This window comes from Gorilla gorilla, chromosome 18 (genome assembly GCF_029281585.2).
Source record: "Gorilla gorilla gorilla isolate KB3781 chromosome 18, NHGRI_mGorGor1-v2.1_pri, whole genome shotgun sequence".
NCBI lineage: Eukaryota > Metazoa > Chordata > Mammalia > Primates > Hominidae > Gorilla > Gorilla gorilla.
Genome location: NC_073242.2, coordinates 120913111 through 120926072, shown reverse-complemented (window position 1 = coordinate 120926072; position 12962 = coordinate 120913111). Strand labels below are relative to the sequence as shown.

The following is a 12962-nucleotide window of genomic DNA, read 5'->3' as shown; positions in this document are numbered from 1 at the left end:
ACCCTAAAACAACCCTAACCCTGGGCCCTGGTCCTGACCCTAAAACAACCCTAACCCTGGGCCCTGGCCTTGACCCTACAACAACCCTAACCCTGGGACCTGACCCTAAAACAAGCCTAACCCTGGGCCCTGGCCCTGACCCTAAGACAACCCTAACCCTGGGCCCAGGCCCTGACCCTAAAACATCCCTGCCCCTGGGCCCTGGCCCTCACAATAAAACAAGCCTAGCCCTAGGCCGTGCCCCTGTCCCTAAAACAACCCTAACCCTGGGCCCCGACCCTAAAACAAACCTAACCCTGGGCCCCGAAACTAAAACAACGCTAACCCTGGGCTCTGACCCTAAAACAACCCTAACCCTGGGCCCTGGCCCTGACCCTAAAACAACCCTAAACCTGGGCCGTGGCCCTGACCCTAAAACAACCCTAACCATGGGCCCTGGCCCTGACCCTAAAAGAAGCCTAACCCTGGGCCCTGGCCCTGACCCTAACACAACCCTATCCCTGGGCCCTGGCCCTGACCCTAAGACAACCCTAACCCTGGGCCCAGGCCCTGACCCTAAAACAACCCTGCCCCTGGGCCCTGGCCCTCACAATAAAACAAGCCTAGCCCTGGGCCGTGCCGCTGTCCCTAAAACAACCCTAACCCTGGGCCCTGGCCGTGACCCTAAAACAACCGTAACCCGGGGCCCTAGCCCTGACCCTAAAACAACCCTAACCCTTTGCCGTGGCCCTGACCCTGAAAGAAACCTAACCCTGGGACCTGGCCCTGACCCTAAAACAACCCTAACCCTGGGCCCTGACCATAAAACAACCCTAACCATGGGCCTAACCCTAAAACAAGCCTAACCCTGGGCCCCAACCCTAAAAAAAGCCTACCTCTAGTCCCGGACCGTAAAACAACCCTAACTCTGGGCCCCGACCCTAAAACAAACCTAACCCTGGGCCCTGACCCTAAAACAACCCTAACCCTGGGCCCTGGCCCTGACCCTAAAACAACCCTAACCCTGGGCCCTGGCCCTGACCCTAAAACAACCCTAACCCTGGGCCCTGGCCCTGACCCTAAAACAACCCTAACCCTGGGCCCTGGCCCTAACCCTAAAACAACCCTAACCCTGGGCCCTGGCCCTGACTCTAAAACAAGCCTAACCCTGGGCCCTGGCCCTGACCCTAACACAACCCTAACCCTGAGCCCTGGCCCTGACCCTAAAACAACCCTAACCCTGGGCCCTGACCATAAAACAACCCTAACCATGGGCCTGACCCTAAAACAAGCCTAACACTGGGCCCCGACCATAAAACAAGCCTAACCCTGGGCCCTGACACTAAAACAAGCCTAACCCTGGGCCCTGACACTAAAACAAGCCTAACCCTGGGCCCCAACCCTAAAACAAGCCTACCCCTGGTCACGGACAGTAAAACAACCCTAACCCTGGGCCCCGACCCTAAAACAAACCTAACCCTGGGCCCCGACCCTAAAACAACGCTAAATCTGGGCTATGAGCCTAAAACAACGCTAACCCTGGGCCCTGGCCCTGACCCTAAGACAATCCTAACCCTGGGCCGTGGCCCTGACCCTAAAACAACCCTAACCCTGGGTCCTGGCCCTAAAACAACCCTAACCCTGGGCCCTGACCCTAAAACAACCCTAACAACGGGCCTGACCCTAAAACAAGCCTAACCCTCGGCCCCGACCAGAAAACAAGCCCAACGCTGGGCCCTGACACTAAAACAAGCCTAACCCTGGGCCCTGACACTAAAACAAGCCTAACCCTGGGCCCCAACCCTAAAACAAGCCTACCCCTGGTCCCGGACCGTAAAACAACCCTAACCCTGGGCCCCGCCACTAAAACAACCCTAACCCTGGGCCCCGACCCTAAAACAAGCCTAACCCTGGGCCCCAAAACTAAAACAACGCTAACCCTGGGCTCTGACCCTAAAACAACCCTAACCCTGGGCCCTGGCCCTGACCCTAAAACAACCCTAAACCTGGGCCCTGGCCCTGACCCTAAAACAACCCTAACCATGGGCCCTGGCCCTGACCCTAAAAGAAGCCTAACCCTGGGCCCTGGCCCTGACCCTAACACAACCCTATCCCTGGGCCCTGGCCCTGACCCTAAGACAACCCTAACCCTGGGCCCAGGCCCTGACCCTAAAACAACCCTGCCCCTGGGCCCTGGCCCTCACAATAAAACAAGCCTAGCCCTGGGCCGTGCCCCTGTCCCTAAAACAACCCTAACCCTGGGCCCTGGCCGTGACCCTAAAACAACCGTAACCCGGGGCCCTGGCCCTGACCCTAAAACAACCCTAACCCTGGGCCCTGGCCCTGACTCTAAAAAAACCCGAACCCTGGGCCCTGGCCCTGACAATAAAACATCCCTAAACCTGGGCCCTGGTCCTGACCCTAAAAGAAGCCTAACCCTGGACCCTGGCCCTGACCCTAAAACAAGCCTAACCCTGGGTCCTGGCCCTAACCCTAAAACAAGCCTAACCCTGTGCCCTGGCCATGACCCTAAAACAACCCTAACCCTGGGCCCTGGCCCTGACCCTAAAACAACCCTAATCCTGGACCTTGGCCCTGACCCTAAAACAACCCTAACCCTGAGCCCTGGCCCTGAACCTAAAACAATCCTAACCCTGGGCCCTGGCCCTGACCCTAACACAACACTATCCCTGGGCCGTGGCCCTGACCCTGAAAGAACCCTAACCCTGGGACCTGGCCCTGACCCTGAAACATCCATAACCCTGGGCCCTGGCCCTGACCCTAAAACAAACCTAACTCTAGGCCCTGCTCGTGACCCTAAAACAGCCCTACACCTGGGCCCTGGACCTGACCCTAAAACAAGCCTAACCCTGCGCCCTGGCCCTGACCCTAAAACAACCCTAACCCTGGGTCCTGGACCTGATCCTAAAACAAGCCTAAACATGGGCCCTGGCTCTGACCCTAAAACAAGCCTAACCCTGGGCCCTGGCCCTGACCCTAAAACAAGCCTAAACCTGGGCCCTGGCCCTGACCCTAAAACAACCCGAACCCTGGGCCCTGGCCCTGACCCTAAAACAACCCTAACCCTGGGCCCTGGCCCTGACCCTAAAACAACCCTAACCCTGGGCCCTGGCCCTGAACCTAAAACATCCCTAACCCTGGGCCCTGGCCCTGACCCTAAAACAACCCTAAACCTGGGCCCTGGCCCTGACCCTAAAACAACCCTAAGCCTGGGCCCTGTCCCTGACGCTAAAACAAGCCTAACCCTGAGCCCTGGCCCTGACCCTAAAACAACCCTAACCCTGGGTCCTGGACCTGATCCTAAAACAAGCCTAAACCTGGGCCCTGGCCCTGACCCTAAAACAATCCTAACCATGGGCCCTGGCCCTGACCCTAAAAGAAGCCTAACCCTGGGCCCTGGCCCTGACCCTAACACAACCCTATCCCTGGGCCCTGGCCCTGACCCTAAGACAACCCTAACCCTGGGCCCAGGCCCTGACCCTAAAACAACCCTGCCCCTGGGCCCTGGCCCTCACAATAAAACAAGCCTAGCCCTGGGCCGTGCCGCTGTCCCTAAAACAACCCTAACCCTGGGCCCTGGCCGTGACCCTAAAACAACCGTAACCCGGGGCCCTAGCCCTGACCCTAAAACAACCCTAACCCTTTGCCGTGGCCCTGACCCTGAAAGAAACCTAACCCTGGGACCTGGCCCTGACCCTAAAACAACCCTAACCCTGGGCCCTGACCATAAAACAACCCTAACCATGGGCCTAACCCTAAAACAAGCCTAACCCTGGGCCCCAACCCTAAAAAAAGCCTACCTCTAGTCCCGGACCGTAAAACAACCCTAACTCTGGGCCCCGACCCTAAAACAAACCTAACCCTGGGCCCTGACCCTAAAACAACCCTAACCCTGGGCCCTGGCCCTGACCCTAAAACAACCCTAACCCTGGGCCCTGGCCCTGACCCTAAAACAACCCTAACCCTGGGCCCTGGCCCTGACCCTAAAACAACCCTAACCCTGGGCCCTGGCCCTAACCCTAAAACAACCCTAACCCTGGGCCCTGGCCCTGACTCTAAAACAAGCCTAACCCTGGGCCCTGGCCCTGACCCTAACACAACCCTAACCCTGAGCCCTGGCCCTGACCCTAAAACAACCCTAACCCTGGGCCCTGACCATAAAACAACCCTAACCATGGGCCTGACCCTAAAACAAGCCTAACACTGGGCCCCGACCATAAAACAAGCCTAACCCTGGGCCCTGACACTAAAACAAGCCTAACCCTGGGCCCTGACACTAAAACAAGCCTAACCCTGGGCCCCAACCCTAAAACAAGCCTACCCCTGGTCACGGACAGTAAAACAACCCTAACCCTGGGCCCCGACCCTAAAACAAACCTAACCCTGGGCCCCGACCCTAAAACAACGCTAAATCTGGGCTATGAGCCTAAAACAACGCTAACCCTGGGCCCTGGCCCTGACCCTAAGACAATCCTAACCCTGGGCCGTGGCCCTGACCCTAAAACAACCCTAACCCTGGGTCCTGGCCCTAAAACAACCCTAACCCTGGGCCCTGACCCTAAAACAACCCTAACAACGGGCCTGACCCTAAAACAAGCCTAACCCTCGGCCCCGACCAGAAAACAAGCCCAACGCTGGGCCCTGACACTAAAACAAGCCTAACCCTGGGCCCTGACACTAAAACAAGCCTAACCCTGGGCCCCAACCCTAAAACAAGCCTACCCCTGGTCCCGGACCGTAAAACAACCCTAACCCTGGGCCCCGCCACTAAAACAACCCTAACCCTGGGCCCCGACCCTAAAACAAGCCTAACCCTGGGCCCCGAAACTAAAACAACGCTAACCCTGGGCTCTGACCCTAAAACAACCCTAACCCTGGGCCCTGGCCCTGACCCTAAAACAACCCTAAACCTGGACCCTGGCCCTGACCCTAAAACAACCCTAACCATGGGCCCTGGCCCTGACCCTAAAAGAAGCCTAACCCTGGGCCCTGGCCCTGACCCTAACACAACCCTATCCCTGGGCCCTGGCCCTGACCCTAAGACAACCCTAACCCTGGGCCCAGGCCCTGACCCTAAAACAACCCTGCCCCTGGGCCCTGGCCCTCACAATAAAACAAGCCTAGCCCTGGGCCGTGCCCCTGTCCCTAAAACAACCCTAACCCTGGGCCCTGGCCGTGACCCTAAAACAACCGTAACCCGGGGCCCTGGCCCTGACCCTAAAACAACCCTAACCCTGGGCCCTGGCCCTGACTCTAAAAAAACCCGAACCCTGGGCCCTGGCCCTGACAATAAAACATCCCTAAACCTGGGCCCTGGTCCTGACCCTAAAAGAAGCCTAACCCTGGACCCTGGCCCTGACCCTAAAACAAGCCTAACCCTGGGTCCTGGCCCTAACCCTAAAACAAGCCTAACCCTGTGCCCTGGCCATGACCCTAAAACAACCCTAACCCTGGGCCCTGGCCCTGACCCTAAAACAACCCTAATCCTGGACCTTGGCCCTGACCCTAAAACAACCCTAACCCTGAGCCCTGGCCCTGAACCTAAAACAATCCTAACCCTGGGCCCTGGCCCTGACCCTAACACAACACTATCCCTGGGCCGTGGCCCTGACCCTGAAAGAACCCTAACCCTGGGACCTGGCCCTGACCCTGAAACATCCATAACCCTGGGCCCTGGCCCTGACCCTAAAACAAACCTAACTCTAGGCCCTGCTCGTGACCCTAAAACAGCCCTACACCTGGGCCCTGGACCTGACCCTAAAACAAGCCTAACCCTGCGCCCTGGCCCTGACCCTAAAACAACCCTAACCCTGGGTCCTGGACCTGATCCTAAAACAAGCCTAAACATGGGCCCTGGCTCTGACCCTAAAACAAGCCTAACCCTGGGCCCTGGCCCTGACCCTAAAACAAGCCTAAACCTGGGCCCTGGCCCTGACCCTAAAACAACCCGAACCCTGGGCCCTGGCCCTGACCCTAAAACAACCCTAACCCTGGGCCCTGGCCCTGACCCTAAAACAACCCTAACCCTGGGCCCTGGCCCTGAACCTAAAACATCCCTAACCCTGGGCCCTGGCCCTGACCCTAAAACAACCCTAAACCTGGGCCCTGGCCCTGACCCTAAAACAACCCTAAGCCTGGGCCCTGTCCCTGACGCTAAAACAAGCCTAACCCTGAGCCCTGGCCCTGACCCTAAAACAACCCTAACCCTGGGTCCTGGACCTGATCCTAAAACAAGCCTAAACATGGGCCCTGGCCCTGACCCTAAAACAATCCTAACCATGGGCCCTGGCCCTGACCCTAAAACAAGCCTAACCCTGGGCCCTGGCCCTGACCCAAAACAACCCTAACCCTGGGCCCTGGCCCTGACCCTAAAACAACCCTAACCCTGGGCCCTGGCCCTGACCCTAAAACAACCCTAACCCTGGGCCCTGGCCTTGACCCTACAACAACCCTAACCCTGGGACCTGACCCTAAAACAAGCCTAACCCTGGGCCCTAGGCCTGACCCTAAGACAACCCTAACCCTGGGCCCAGGCCCTGACCCTAAAACAACCCTGCCCCTGGGCCCTGGCCCTCACAATAAAACAAGCCTAGCCCTGGGCCGTGCCCCTGTCCCTAAAACAACCCTAACCCTGGGCCCTGGACGTGACCCTAAAACAACCGTAACCCGGGGCCCTGGCCCTGACCCTAAAACAACCCTAACCCTGGGCCCTGGCCCTGACTCTAAAAAAACCCGAACCCTGGGCCCTGGCCCTGACAATAAAACATCCCTAAACCTGGGCCCTGGTCCTGACCCTAGAAGAAGCCTAACCCTGGACCCTCGCCCTGACCCTAAAACAAGCCTAACCCTGGGTCCTGGCCTTAACCCTAAAACAAGCCTAACCCTGTGCCCTGGCCATGACCCTAAAACAACCCTAACCCTGGGCCCTGGCCCTGACCCTAAAACAACCCTAACCCTGGGCCCTGTCCCTGACCCTAAAACAAGCCTAACCCTGGGCCCTGGCCCTGACCCTAAAACAACCCTAACCCTGGGCCCTGGCCCTGACCCTAAAAAAACCCTAACCCTGGGCCCTGGCCCTGACCCTAAAACAACCCGAACCCTGGGCCCTGGCCCTCACCCTAAAACAACCCTAAAACTGGGCCTTGGCCCTGACCCTAAAACAACCCTAACCCTGGGTCCTGGACCTAATCCTAAAACAAGCATAAACATGGGCCCTGGCTCTGACCCTAAAACAAGCCTAACGCTGGGCCCTGGCCCTGACCCTAAAACAAGCCTAAACCTGGGCCCTGGCCCTGACCCTAAAATAACCCTAACACTGCGCCCTGGCCCTGACCCTAAAACAACCCTAACCCTGGGCCCTGACCCTAAAACAACCCTAACCCTGGGCCGTGGCCCTGACCCTAAAACAAGCCTAACCCTGGGCCCTGGCCCTGACCCTAAAACAACCCTAACCCTGGGCCCTGGCCCTGACCCTAAAACAACCCTAACCCTGGGCCCTGGCCCTAACCCTAAAACAACCCTAACCCTGGGCCCTGGCCCTGACTCTAAAACAAGCCTAACCCTGGGCCCTGGCCCTGACCCTAACACAACCCTAACCCTGTGCCCTGGCCCTGACTCTAACACAACCCTAACCCTGAGCCCTGGCCCTGACCCTAAAACAACCCTAACCCTGGGCCCTAAACATAAAACAACCCTAACCATGGGCCTGACCCTAAAACAAGCCTAACCCTGGGCCCCGACCATAAAACAAGCCTAACCCTGGTCCCTGACACTAAAACAAGCCTAACCCTGGGCCCTGACACTAAAACAAGCCTAACCCTGGGCCCCAACCCTAAAACAAGCCTACCCCTGGTCACGGACAGTAAAACAACCCTAACCCTGGGCCCCGACCCTAAAACAAACCTAACCCTGGGCCCCGACCCTAAAACAACGCTAAATCTGGGCTATGAGCCTAAAACAACGCTAACCCTGGGCCCTGGCCCTGACCCTAAGACAATCCTAACCCTGGGCCGTGGCCCTGACCCTAAAACAACCCTAACCCTGGGTCCTGGCCCTAAAACAACCCTAACCCTGGGCCCTGACCCTAAAACAACCCTAACAACGGGCCTGACCCTAAAACAAGCCTAACCCTCGGCCCCGACCATAAAACAAGCCCAACGCTGGGCCCTGACACTAAAACAAGCCTAACCCAGGGCCCTAACACTAAAACAAGCCTAACCCTGGGCCCCAACCCTAAAACAAGCCTACCCCTGGTCCCGGACCGTAAAACAACCCTAACCCTGGGCCCCGCCACTAAAACAACCCTAACCCTGGGCCCCGACCCTAAAACAAACCTAACCCTGGGCCCCGAAACTAAAACAACGCTAACCCTGGGCTCTGACCCTAAAACAACCCTAACCCTGGGCCCTGGCCCTGACCCTAAAACAACCCTAAACCTGGGCCCTGGCCCTGACCCAAAAACAACCCTAACCATGGGCCCTGGCCCTGACCCTAAAAGAAGCCTAACCCTGGGCCCTGGCCCTGACCCTAACACAACCCTATCCCTGGGCCCTGGCCCTGACCCTAAGACAACCCTAACCCTGGGCCCAGGCCCTGACCCTAAAACAACCCTGCCCCTGGGCCCTGGCCCTCACAATAAAACAAGCCTAGCCCTGGGCCGTGCCTCTGTCCCTAAAACAACCCTAACCCTGGGCCCTGGCCGTGACCCTAAAACAACCGTAACCCGGGGCCCTGGCCCCGACCCTAAAACAACCCTAACCCTGGGCCCTGGCCCTGACTCTAAAAAAACCCGAACCCTGGGCCCTGGCCCTGACAATAAAACATCCCTAAACCTGGGACCTGGTCCTGACCCTAAAAGAAGCCTAACCCTGGACCCTGGCCCTGACCCTAAAACAAGCCTAACCCTGGGTCCTGGCCCTAACCCTAAAACAAGCCTAACCCTGTGCCCTGGCCATGACCCTAAAACAACCCTAACCCTGGGCCCTGGCCCTGACCCTAAAACAACCCTAATCCTGGACCTTGGCCCTGACCCTAAAACAACCCTAACCCTGAGCCCTGGCCCTGAACCTAAAACAATCCTAACCCTGGGCCCTGGCCCTGACCCTAACACAACACTATCCCTGGGCCGTGGCCCTGACCCTGAAAGAACCCTAACCCTGGGACCTGGCCCTGACCCAGAAACATCCATAACCCTGGGCCCTGGCCCTGACCCTAAAACAACCCTAACCCTGGGCCCTGGCCCTGACCCTAAGACAACCCTAACCCTGGGCCCTGGCCCTGACCCTAAAACAACCCTCACCCTGGGCCCTGGCCCTAAAACACGCCTAACCCAGGGCCCTGACCCTACAACAACCCTAACCCTGGGCCCTGACCCTAAAACAACCCTAACCCTGGGTCCTGGCCCTGACCCTAAAACAACCCGAACCCTGGGCCCTGGCCCTGACCCTAAAACAACCCTAACCCTGGGCCCTGGCCCTGACCCTAAAACAACCCTACCCCTGGGCCCTCGCCCTGACCCTAAAACAACCCTAACCCTGGGCCCTGGCCCTGACCGTAAAACAACCGTAACCCGGGGCCCTGGCCCTGACCCTAAAACAACCCTAACCCTGGGCCCTGGACCTGACTCTAAAAAAACCCTAACCCTGGGCCCTGGCCCTGACAATAAAACATCCCTAAACCTGGGCCCTGGTCCTGACCCTAAAAGAAGCCTAACCCTGGACCCTGGCCCTGACCCTAAAACAAGCCTAACCCTGGGTCCTGGACCTGACCCTAAAACAAGCCTAACCCTGTGCCATGGCCATGACCCTAAAACAACCCTAAACCTGGGCCCTGGCCCTGACCCTAAAACAACCCTAATCCTGGACCTTGGCCCTGACCCTAAAACAACCCTAACCCTGAGCCCTGGCCCTGGCCCTGAACCTAAAACAATCCTAACTCTGGGCTCTGGCCCTGACCCTAACACAAGACTATCCCTGGGCCGTGGCCCTGACCCTGAAAGAACCGTAACCCTGGGACCTGGCCCTGACCCTGAATCATCCATAACCCTGGGCCCTGGCCCTGACCATAAAACAAACCTAACTCTAGGCCCTGCTCGTGACTCTAAAACAGCCCTACACCTGGGCCCTGGACCTGACCCTAAAACAACCCTAACCCTGCGCCCTGGCCCTGACCCTAAAACAACCCTAACCCTGGGTCCTGGACCTGATCCTAAAACAAGCCTAAACATGGGCCCTGGCTCTGACCCTAAAACAAGCCTAACCCTGGGCCCTGGCCCTGACCCTAAAACAACCCTAACCCTGGGTCCTGGACCTGATCCTAAAACAAGACTAAACATGGGCCCTGGCTCTGACCCTAAAACAAGTCTAACCCTGGGCCCTGGCCCTGACCCTAAAACAACCCTAACCCTGGGCCCTGGCCCTGACCCTAAAACAACCCTAACCCTGGGCCCTGGCCCTGACCCTAAAAGAACCCGAACCCTGGGCCCTGGCCCTCACCCTAAAACAACCCTAACCCTGGGCCGTGGCCCTGACCCTAAAACAACCCTAACCCTGGGTCCTGGCCCTAAAACAACCCTAACCCTGGGCCCTGACCCTAAAACAACCATAACAATGGGCCTGACCCTAAAACAAGCCTAACCCTCGGCCCCGACCATAAAACAAGCCTAACCCTGGGCCCTGACACTAAAACAAGCCTAACCCTGGGCCCTGACACTAAAACAAGCCTAACCCTGGGCCCTGGCCCTGACCCTAAAACAACCCTAAACCTGGGCCGTGGCCCTGACCCTAAAACAACCCTAACCCTGGGCCCTGGGCCTGACCCTAAAAGAACCCGAACCCTGGGCCCTGGCCCTCACCCTAAAACAACCCTAACCCTGGGCCGTGGCCCTGACCCTAAAACAACCCTAACCCTGGGTCCTGGCCCTAAAACAACCCTAACCCTGGGCCCTGACCCTAAAACAAGCCTACCCCTGGTCCCGGACCGTAAAACAACCCTAACCCTGGGCCCCGCCACTAAAACAACCCTAACCCTGGGCCCCGACCCTAAAACAAACCTAACCCTGGGCCCCGAAACTAAAACAACGCTAACCCTGGGCTCTGACCCTAAAACAACCCTAACCCTGGGCCCCGGCCCTGACCCTAAAACAACCCTAAACCTGGGCCCTGGCCCTGACCCTAAAACAACCCTAACCATGGGCCCTGGCCCTGACCCTAAAAGAAGCCTAACCCTGGGCCCTGGCCCTGACCCTAACACAACCCTATCCCTGGGCCCTGGCCCTGACCCTAAGACAACCCTAACCCTGGGCCCAGGCCCTGACCCTAAAACAACCCTGCCCCTGGGCCCTGGCCCTCACAATAAAACAAGCCTAGCCCTGGGCCGTGCCCCTGTCCCTAAAACAACCCTAACCCTGGGCCCTGGACGTGACCCTAAAACAACCGTAACCCGGGGCCCTGGCCCTGACCCTAAAACAACCCTAACCCTGGGCCCTGGCCCTGACTCTAAAAAAACCCGAACCCTGGGCCCTGGCCCTGACAATAAAACATCCCTAAACCTGGGCCGTGGCCCTGACCCTGAAAGAACCCTAACCCTGGGACCTGGCCCTGACCCTGAAACATCCATAACCCTGGGCCCTGGCCCTGACCCTAAAACAAACCTAACTCTAGGCCCTGCTCGTGACCCTAAAACAGCCCTACACCTGGGCCCTGGACCTGACCCTAAAACAAGCCTAACCCTGGGCCCTGGCCCTGACCCTAAAACAACCCGAACCCTGGGCCCTGGCCCTCACCCTAAAACAACCCTAACCCTGGGCCTTGGCCCTGACCCTAAAACAACCCTAACCCTGGGTCCTGGACCTGATCCTAAAACAAACCTAAACATTGGCCCTGGCTCTGACCCTAAAACTACCCTAACCCTGGGCCCTGGCCCTGACCCTAAAACAACCCTAACCCTGGGCCCTGGCCCTGACCCTAAAACAACCCTAACCCTGGGACCTGGCCCTGACCCTAAAACAACCCTAACCCTGGGCCCTGGCCCTGACCCTAAAACAACCCTGCCCCAGGGCCCTGGCCCTCACAATAAAACAAGCCTAGCCCTGGGCCGTGCCCCTGTCCCTAAAACAACCCTAACCCTGGGCCCTGTCCCTGACCCTAAAACAAGCCTAACCCTGGGCCCTGGACCTGACCTTAAACAACCCTAACCCTGGGCCCTGGCCCTGACCCTAAAACAACCCTAACCCTGGGCCCTGGCCCTGACCCTAAAACAACCCGAACCCTGGGCCCTGGCCCTCACCCTAAAATAACCCTAAAACTGGGCCTTGGCCCTGACCCTAAAACAACCCTAACCCTGGGTCCTAGACCTAATCCTAAAACAAGCCTAAACATGGGCCCTGGCCCTGACCCTAAAACAACCCTAACCCTGGGCCCTGGCCCTGACCCTAAAACAACCCTAACCCTGGGCCCTGGCCCTGACCCTAAAACAACCCTAACCCTGGGCCCTGGGCCTGACCCTAAAAGAACCCGAACCCTGGGCCCTGGCCCTCACCCTAAAACAACCCTAACCCTGGGCCGTGGCCCTAACCCTAAAACAACCCTAACCCTGGGCCCTGGCCCTGACCCTAAAACAACCCTGCCCCTGGGCCCTGGCCCTCACAATAAAACAAGCCTAGCCCTGGGCCGTGCCCCTGTCCCTAAAACAACCCTAACCCTGGGTCCTGGCCGTGACCCTAAAACAACCGTAACCCGGGGCCCTGGCCCTGACCCTAAAACAACCCTAACCCTGGGCCCTGGCCCTGACTCTAAAAAAACCCGAACCCTGGGCCCTGGCCCTGACAATAAAACATCCCTAAACCTGGGCCCTGGTCCTGACCCTAAAAGAAGCCTAACCCTGGACCCTGGCCCTGACCCTAAAACAAGCCTAACCCTGGGTCCTGGCCCTAACCCTAAAACAAGCCTAACCCTGTGCCCTGG

The 12962-nt window shown here is 58.2% G+C and overlaps 1 protein-coding gene across 34 annotated transcripts in view; it reads right to left on the bottom strand.

The window, feature by feature from the left end:
• Nucleotides 1-12962, bottom strand: part of LOC115931432 (decreased expression in renal and prostate cancer protein) — a 407507-nt gene that overhangs the window by 252365 nt on the left and 142180 nt on the right. For 32 of the 34 annotated variants that reach the window (XR_010131404.1, XR_010131396.1, XR_010131402.1 and 29 more), the window contains one exon: nt 1-12962. This exon is cut by the window's left edge and continues 75996 nt beyond it; it is cut by the window's right edge and continues 54007 nt beyond it. The exons of the other annotated variants lie outside the window; for them this stretch is intronic. The gene's annotated coding sequence lies outside the window, so the exon portion shown is untranslated. 34 annotated transcript variants of the gene reach the window in all.